Below are 8,436 nucleotides of genomic sequence, written 5' to 3'. Positions count from 1 at the left end.
GAAACAAATCTTTACAACTCTGCCCCAGTACTTCCTATTTAATTTTTTGTGTAGGATTCTTACCTTCTCCACACCCAATAGATAGCATGTCCTGTTGGGACTTCAGTTTCTAAAAAAGGATGTAGTGTTAGACACAAGCACACTCATCACTATATATCATTCCTTATTCTATTCCGTATTTTACCAACTTCTTGGTAATAAATTCATAATAAATTCATTGTGGTTGCACTTCCTCAAGCTAGTTGACATCTTAGCTCTCTTCTTTTTTTGAGCTGTTTGGTAAGGCTGTCATTCTTACCTGAATGTTCTGTCTTGAGTTCGTATCAATAGTAAATCTTACAAATATTCCCCAATCTCTGAGCCTTAAAAATTTCCTTAGGACCCATCAGTGGCTCTGATAGCAATTTAAATCCTTCTTTGTTTTCTTCTAAGAGACTCTATAATCTCAGAAGGGATTTAAATAGTATCTCTAAACTATTATGTGGAGAGTAGTAGTAGTTCTTAAAGCTTTAGGGATATTGCCTCAAAGATCTAATTAAATCTAACTTATTAAATGATAATTTATTTTTTAATAAATTAAAAACGTATTAAATTAACATGTACACACTACTGTATATAAAATAGATAATCAACAAGGACCTACTGTATAACACAGGGGGCTCTACTGTATACTCTGTAATAACCTATATGGGAAAAGAATCTGGAAAATATTAGATCTATGTATATGTGTAACTAAATCACTTTACTGTACACCTGAAACTAACACAACATTGTAAATCATGTATGCTCCAATACAAAAAAAAGATAAAAATAAAAATTTCCTGATTAAATAAATAATACATACTTATTGGAAAAGATCTGGGAAATTTGGAAAAATTCAAGTGAAGAAATTAAATTCATCTACCATTTCAGTTATAGTAACTATTAACATTTTATATAGTCATATGCATATACTATATATAATAAACTCAAGAGCATAGTGCATTTCTAACTTTCTAACCTACTTTAAAAAATAATTGTATATTTTGAATTGTCCTGTGTTATTTTTTCAGGCAATTTTAACTGATTTCAAAATATCTGTAAATGGAAAATAGGGAACAAAAAATAAATGGAGAGTGAAACAGTAATTTTCCACTTTTGACAATAATGACAATGGTGAAAGACTAGAATCAATGATTCTCTTTATTCCCTATTCCTAATGAGTAAAAGCCCATTCCCAACATTAAATCTTACGATTTTTGTAGAATGGAAAATCCAGTGCAATATGGTTCATTTTTCCTTGGTGGAGTAGGGAGACCTAAGGCTGTAATAGCTGAAGGTGTAGATGCCCAGCCTCAAGAGAATGGGCAACACATTACTGCCATTGCTTCCCAACTGCTTCCTCTAACTCCACTTATCCTGTTGGTTGGCTCTCTGACCATGTTGTGATAGCTCCAAATCTTATTTTAATTCCATTCACATTTATATCATACCAGCACCTCTAAAGTATATACATTAGTAAGAGGGATGTGACTTTAACATGGAGACCCAAGATCATTTGTAAAAGATAAACCATGAAAGAAACAAAAACAAACAAACCAAAAAACCACAACAACAACAACAAAAAAGATAAACCATGAGGCAAGAAGTTAGTATGAATAATTTGGAAAAAGTAATGGGCAACAGTACTTTAATAACATTATAAACATTTGTTATATTTCTTTTATTCCTATTTGAGATCTGATTATGTGAAAGATCTTTCACTAAATTTTGATGTCAAAATTGTGAGGATGTACAGAGATGTTTTAAAGCAAGGTTCTTGCTTTCAGATAGCTAATTACATAAACATAAGACAAGGCAAAGTGAAACTTGTTCCATAAGGTTAAAAACAAAGAACAATAATTTTACAATAGTTTTCTGCCTCCATGAATGTTATTATGTGATATTTCTTTTTAGTAATATTACTATAATTTTACTGTTTGATTTTTGAATGTTAAACCACTCACATTTCTAGAATTAACTCCACTTAATTGTAAGCTATTGTTCCATTTATATAACACTTCATTCAATGTACTAATTGTTTTTTGAGGATTTTTTCCAACTGTGTTCATGAGAGCTAGGCTCTTAATTTTCCTTTTAAACATAATTCTGTTAGATTTTGGTATGAAGTTTCTGCTAGCCTCATAAAATGAATTGGGAAACTTTCCTGCATTTTCTATCTGTGAATAGATTGTGTAAAACTGAATTTATTTCTTTCTTAAAAGAAAGAAGTTTCAATTTCAATTTCAATTTCAATCTTTCTTAAAAGATTGAAATAATTCATGGTGGAGTTATTTGAGCTAAATATTTTTTAGGGAAGATTATAATAATGAATTCACTTTTTAAATAGATATAGAACTTCTGGTTCCAAACAAGTTGGAACAGACGCTTCTCCCTATTCTGTTAAATACAGCTAAAACTCTGGATATTATATATAAAAAAGCCTAAGAAGACTGGGAAAGGTAGAGAGAAAAAAGACCAGCTAGTGCCTTTGGGACCCAAGCAACCAAAAGGCAGTGGGTTTCCTGGATTTCCTTTTTGCCTTCTATATATCGCAGACTGAATTCTAGATAAGCCTACAACTTGGAAACACCAGTGGGAACAAACAAAAAAGCACCAAGGAAATCTTACTCTCTGTAGCCAAAGGACCGAGAGGAGAGTAGCTTAGCAGGATAGAAAACATTTTGGCAATACTTGCCATATTGCAGGCGAACACCAGAGAAAAATACTGCAGCCCTTCCCCCTCTTCTTCAGGTAATATCAAGTAGGAAGCCTAGACTTCCACCCTCTTCCAGCTGTAGCAGGTGCCCTTCCCCTCCAGACAGGATTTCAGAAGAGTACTAGTGGGAAGTCCGGGCTTTCCCTACATCCCATTGGCAATGGATTTTCCTATCCCCATTGTGTCATGAAGGCCATGCGGTGAACCTATGCTTCCACCCCATCTGGTATGAATGAGGTAGTGACTCCCTTCCCTAAAGGGCGTGGTTTTAGAAGAGGGCTGCTAAAACAGAAGATTTGAGTAAGATCCAGATTCTCATAGTACATACAATATCCAGGATAAAAATGAATATCACTCTTCAAACAAAGAATCAGGTATCTCAATGTAAATGATAAAAGACAATCTCCAGATGCAATGACAAGATGAACATCTGTTGGAATTATTTGACAAGCAATTTAAAGCAGCATTATAAAATACTTTAGTGAGCAATTATGCATACATTTGGAACAAATGAAAAAAATAGAAGGCCTAAGCAGAGAAATAGAAAGTCTTGGAAAAGAGATGGGAAATATAAATAAGAACCGAAAGGAGATTTTGGAACTGAAAAATACAGTAATGTAAATAAAAAATTCCATTGGTAACCTCAATAGCAGAATAGATGGGGTAGTATGGAACATGTTGGTATGATTTTCTGTTCTTTTTTTAAACTTGGAAATAGAATCTAAGATTATTTTCTAATAAATATATTTGGGGCTATAAATTTTCTTCTGATCCCTGGCTTTAGCTGGATTCCATAAGTTTTTAGTAGTATCTTCATTACCATTTGATTCAAAACAGCTTTATTTTTTGTTGTGATTTCTTCCTCATACTATACGTTATTAGGAGTCCATGTGTAAGTTCCTAACATTTGGGATATTTTTAGTTATATTTTCTTTTTAAAAATTTTTCTAGCTTAAATCTATATGGTCAAAGAACATTCTATGAATGATTTAAATAACTTGAAAGTATTTAAAGCTTATTTTAATGCCTCATATAGTTATAGTTTTCATTCTGCTATATATCCCATTTATTGAGTTTCTTATTTCAACTGTTAAATATTTAATACCCAGTATTACCGTATGATTCTTTTTTTGGTAACTGCTTATTTCTGCTTTATGCCATGAATATACTTCCTTATCTCATCAAGGATATTTATTTTGCTCTATCAAAATTTTTGCCCTCTCTTGTCCAATGAATTCTGCCTCATGTGATCTTGGGTTGCACATTTTATTATCTTTCTTTTATAAAAGTTGTGTTCACCATTTATCACATTATTCTTCTCTATAGAATTTGTTTTCCTCTGAGGTACCTTGGTCAGTAATGTGTACCTTATACGGAAAAGGCAAAAGTCCAGGCCCTAACTTGTGCTACTTCAGGTGAGTACAAAAGTAGAGAGCCCACTGTACTACACTTGGGGTATGTGCAAATATGGTTGCTCATCTGGAAACCCTAACTCTTAGGGTACTTATCCTTCACCTCTTCCTGGACGCTGTTCTTCTAAGTCCTTTTCTTCATTGGTAAAAATATTTCATCTTGTGTAGTGAGATGAGACAGAAAGAGGGAACTCCCTAGGTAGGTAGGCTGCTTTGTGTGCACTTGTAGTGAGTTATTCACTCTTCAACTCTTCTTAGCTCTGGACCACTCTCATGTTGCCTTATGTACCTTTGCTTGTAAGGATTATAGAAGGGTCAAGCATAACTTCCTCATGGCAGTGCAACAGAGAAGGAAGAACTCTACTCAAAACTACTCCCACAATCTATTTCTTGTCAGTGGCTACGTTCTGTTTCCTTGGGTTTCTTCCAGTTTCATTCTATTCTTCAGGTTGATATATTTTTAATCTTATTTCTATGTCATTTCCATGTTTGAGTGGGGAAGAAGTCAAAAGATTATGCTAGTTTGCTCTCTGCAAAAACTGGAAATATATTACTTTCATAATATGTTGTTTATTGATGATTAATTAGATTAAAAATTTATTAAGAAACAGTCCTCATACAGAGACCTATATTGGAACTGAGTTAAATTAGATTGATCTGTGCTATATTTATTTTTCCCTTGCCTCCGTCTCTTGCTATCTCAACCAGATTTATTGATTGGTAGTGTTTTTTTGTTTTGTTTTGTTTTAACCACCACTCGGATCCTTCCACTGCTTAGTGTTGGAGATATTCCATTCAAATTCTAGGTAGCTGACCCCATATGATGTCCCTGTTCTGTTTCTTATATAATGGGCTAATTGGTATTTACTTGTTGCCTTCTACTACTCCATCAATCTGTCACTCTTCTGTCCTGATAGATTCTTTTCTGCCATGTACAAAACCCACCTGTTAGAGAAACAGGCAAGAGAGAAAATGATAATGAGGCTGTGAGAGATTCTCATGATTAAATGAGTTAACATACTGATCCCAGTGTAGCTGTATTATGGCTAATGTTAACAGTTTAAATAAATTTTAGACTGAGGATCTAGATGAGGTTCTGTGCCCATTCAACAAAAATGTATGAAAACATTGCCTTTATCTAACTTTAAGGTGATGAAGGCCTATCATGACATCAAAATTTTGTTCACAATTCATATAAAATATAGCTGTATTTAAATAGAGTACATTATTTTAGGGAACAGAAGAGGCGTGAGCCAGATTAAGTGACTGATACCTAATTACATGGTTAGTTTGTCTTTAGATGAATTGAAATGGACAGGTGTACCAGCTTCCTGGTAAAGGGACAAGAAGATGGTATTTGAATGCCATCAATAACTAAGAGATACAGAGGGACCTGGGAGTTAGGGAACTCCAGCAGTGTATGCCAGCCCCTCCAGGGAGAAGCATGGAATGATGTGTGGCCTAGCCTGAGGGAGAGCAGCGTGAATGGAGAATCCAGGGCAATCTCTGGAGGATAGATGGGCAGTTGACATTAGAGGATTTGACCCCAGATATTAAAACCCTAGGCATCAGCTTGCCATTTTTGTAATGGGCTATAGTACTTAGCAGAGGACTAAAGTAATTTCATGGGATCTAGGGAAAAAGCAGACCTGGTTCCTAGAACAAGGAGGCCTCAATTAATACACACTGAATTGAATGAAACCAGGAAGGGAGATGACAAGATGATAGTCTAGGACTTAGAAATGTTGAAGAGCGGTACTTGATCATGAGTTTCGTATTAGTACATCTTAAATGTTTCCTCTTACAATATGTGTCCTGGAAGGGACAGCCATATATATATATATATATATATATATATGTATCATAGCTGTAGGTGATATTTATGTGGTGGCTGAGTACACTTGAGACAACAGATATACAAGCTGTATTTATCAGAGTGGTTCAGGGAAATACACTGAATACTGTCTTTCTGTTTCTCATTTGAACGTTTTGAAATAATATGCTTCACAGTATTATTGTGAGTAGTGCTGCCTCAGATACCTGGAGGGAGTGCAGGACTCCCTCCATTGCCTGGGAATGGCCAGGAACTGGCCGTGGTTGCTGAGTGGGACAACCAGGCTTGGACTGGATTCCATGTGAATCCTAGCCACATGAAGTTAGGGTTGCTAGGCTAGCAAATAAAAATAGATGGTGCCCAGTTAAATTTGAATTATTTCTAATTGCCTTCCCATATGTACACTGGGAAAGAAGAGAAGTATTGTATAGGAAATATTTGTCCTAAAAATTACTTGTTTATCTGGACTGAATTATAAGTATCTATACTACATACCTCTTTAATTATATTTCTATAAATATATGGCTCTACTTAACATTTCTTTGTCTTGCGTAATTTGCTTATAAAACTCCTTGCAGTTACAGACTATCTTCCATTTGCATTGTAATATGGCTTTTACTGTGGTCACATCAAAACTATTTACTTCCTTTGTCTACTCAACATTCATTAATGAGAAAACATGTCCAACATTTGCATTATGAGCCAGTATACTGAAAAAGTAGTTACATAAAGTTCACAACTCCGAGAACTGCTCTTCAAATTTGATTTTTTGAAGCATATAATACCATCTTTCATGACATAAGTTGCTTTCCCATTGTTTAGGATTATGTTGCTCAACGACTTTTTAAAACTATTGTCCACTGACAAAAAAGCATTGTTGTCAAATTTTATTCCATTCTTTTAAAAATTACACATGATGTTTTCACTTGTTTCCATGCTGGAAGAGTATTTTACAACATCTGAGTAAAATGATTGAAATCTTCAAGGGTTGGTATTGATTTCAAAAGATAGTCATGGCAAGTGTCATAATAATTATCCACTTCAAGTTGGAACATCTTTTCCTGTTCATAAGTAAAGTGTGGTTTGCTCACATCATGGAAATTGTTGATGTGGTCGGCTCTGTATTGTGTCATGCCAATGTGGGCATGACTGAAGGACAGGTTGGATAAATTTGGGGGTATTGTGTGTGTATTTGAACAGAGGGCCTGGGTGAGCAAAATTAAAATGACTGTGCATATGATTCTGGTTGTTTAGAGAGGCCAGTGAGACCAGAATGAAGCTTATGGGTTCTGAGCCTCCAGATTTAGAGGTCAAAATAAAGGTTATTAGCAGATACTTTATTAAGAACAAGTGTACATTTTGACCTAAGTGTCACAGATTACTGCTACATCTTTCCATCAGATTAGTTAATTCTAATTTCTATGTCTTGACCATTTTACCTGGAGAGCAGTTCTAAATTTGGTCTTCCCAGAGGGTGTAAGGTCAGAAGATTTATTTTTTTGTGAGTTCCACCTTAATTAAATTGTATTAACAACTTTGTTTTAATTACTTCTAAGGGACTTCATCCCAAAGTACTAGAAATTTTCTAAATTCTATCCAACTGCATTGGTGAACTTTAAATTGCTTTTGGGATTAGAAATATCCTTAAAGCAGCAATGACTTTTAAGTTGTTGGTGCTCCACTGGCTAATCCTTTAAGGGATCCTCTATTAGTGAAATGACTGTAAAAAGCCCCAAACTTTCATTTTACTGGAAGTCAGTTCTATTTTGCTAGTGGTTAATTGCTTTTTTTTTTCTTTTTACAATGTAGCAATGGCAGCTACTTGATATAATGAAAAGTGAGAAGCAGATAGGTTCTTCTTATAGTTATCTTACTGAATTTACTGGGATGGTAATTTATGAAACCTGCAATCTCATTAAAAAGTAAGGCTACTTCTGTTTCTGGCACTTCAGATAGAAATACTCTATATTCCAGTAAGTGGGGATACAGATAATTGTAATGTATGCTAATGCTTAAGAATATTTTTGAATGACTCACCCCTCTCTATTATGGGTTTTCTGAATATGCAGTGAGAGGAAGATAAGCAGAGCAGCTGTTAGAGCGGAAGCAGCTGATTTCTATGCAGGGAGAAGATAATATGTATTTTCTCATACCTGAAGGTAAAAGAGTAAATCCCCTGTCACTTAAATTTCTTAGTTTATACATTTATTTTTGTTTTGACTGTAGATTGAGACATGTGCACTAGAGTTTTCTGAGATCAACGTGTCATTCATTATCAGGCAGGACAGTAGAGTTACCTACATGTCCCAATTTGTACTCAAAAAGACTAAGAAGAGTAATTTTATCTAACTATATTTTCTTTTATAACCATTACTAATGCCTTTGATTAATATTCTTAGGATATCGCAGGTATATATTTCTCCCCAAATTAGAAATAACCAAACATCATTTCT

The sequence above is a fragment of the Balaenoptera musculus genome, chromosome 6 (assembly GCF_009873245.2).
Source record: "Balaenoptera musculus isolate JJ_BM4_2016_0621 chromosome 6, mBalMus1.pri.v3, whole genome shotgun sequence".
Lineage (NCBI taxonomy): Eukaryota > Metazoa > Chordata > Mammalia > Artiodactyla > Balaenopteridae > Balaenoptera > Balaenoptera musculus.
The sequence above is the reverse complement of the archived record's forward strand: the minus strand, read 5'-3'. Positions refer to the sequence as shown.